The sequence below is a fragment of the Leptonychotes weddellii genome, chromosome 1, assembly GCF_054177405.1.
Source record: "Leptonychotes weddellii isolate Sample4059 chromosome 1, ASM5417740v2, whole genome shotgun sequence".
NCBI lineage: Eukaryota > Metazoa > Chordata > Mammalia > Carnivora > Phocidae > Leptonychotes > Leptonychotes weddellii.
The window spans coordinates 141734066-141735597 of NC_138369.1; the positions used below are offsets into that span (position 1 = coordinate 141734066).

The 1532-nt window shown below is 32.3% G+C and overlaps 1 pseudogene; it reads left to right on the forward strand.

Annotated features, from left to right (window-relative positions):
• The first annotated feature begins 260 nt into the window (after positions 1–260).
• On the forward strand, positions 261–390 carry LOC115943927 (U2 spliceosomal RNA; annotated as a pseudogene).
• Positions 391–1532: the final 1142 nt, after the last annotated feature.

The window sequence follows — 1532 nt, forward strand, 5'->3', positions numbered from 1 at the left end:
TCGGATACATTAAATATTTATTTGATGTATTTGTTTATGATCTGTCACTCCAAGGAGAAGATTGTTGGTTCTGTGGAAGCAGCAATGTGATTTGTTTTGTTCACTACTGTATCCCCAGAACTTGGCAAATAGTAGGTGCTCAACAAATACGTGTTGACTAAATGGATCTGTCACCCTCCTATAGTGGTGGGTGACTACTGGGACAAAATTCTGATATATCTGGATCTTTGACTAAGTATTATATAGCATTGCATTCTACTATCGCTTCTCGGCCTGTTGGCTAAGATCAAGTGTAGTACTATTACTCTAAGCTATTATATTGAACAATGATACTACCAAAAAAATATATTTGGTACTGAATGAATAGCTTCACATATATGGCTACCTTTTAGGGAAAATTTGGCTACTAGTCTAGGTAGCTGTACTAAGAATATCTTAAGATGTGATATTCAAGTTATATTCACCATAAAATTCACGTAGAGGAGAAGTTTTAGCTATTCACTTTTTAATTCAATTATATCTAAGTTTTTTCTCAAAAAAACCTTATATTTTATATACCTTTTCTTTTGAAGTTAAATAACTGAAAATTATATTAAAGAGGGGCAGAAATAAAAAAAAGAAAATTTCTTACTCTATTTGTAAGCTTAGAAAAGAAAAATATAAGTAGAAAAGACTTTGTTGTTGTTGTTTTCCGTAGCTTACACTGTTTAATAGTAAATTTGGATATGTTTTTCTGCCTTTGTCTTCAGTGACTTTCTCCTTTCTCATCAAAGTAATACTTTGTTTTCTGTATAAATGACAGTGCATTTAAAACCCTCCCTCAGGATAATGTAATTAGATGAGTCTTTTAAAATGGGCCCTTTGGCTGCAAGAAGGCTTGGTTAGGCCTAAAATTCTATCCAAACACAGATTTTTTGGAAAGGCTTATAAAAGTTTTGTTAACATCCTTACCAACTCAAAATGGTTTTCTAACCTGAAATTAGCTTCATTAATCCCTGGACAATATTACTAGCCTCTAAGGGCTCTTACAGATCAATGAGGGGGACCTGAGAAACATGGAGAGAGATGCAGGAAAAAGAAACAGAGCAATTAGACCATAAAATAGATAGTTATCAATTCCCTGTGTTAGCTAGCATTTATAACATCCTTTGAAGTCCTCAGAAGTTTCATTTCTGGGAAAAATAGGAAGGTAAGAAAAATGAGATATGAACAAAAGATGATCTTCTGGAACATAGAATACCAGTCTAAAAATCTTTAGGCCAGGGAAAAACTCTGAAAATTTTAATTCAAGTTCTTGAATTAGGCAGCCTCATTAAACAAGCATTCTCAGTCATTACTAGAGTATCATTTCTGCAGTGCTGATTATAGAGAATTCCATAATTAGAATCTTCAATAGCAAAAGAAAAATTATTGTAATACTATTAGTAACACTTCTCACATGAAAAATGGAAACTTGCCTGCTTTTATCTAGAATAAGGTACTGCTTAAAGGCTGTTGAATTGCAATTATTTTGGTTAATCTTTTTTTTTTTT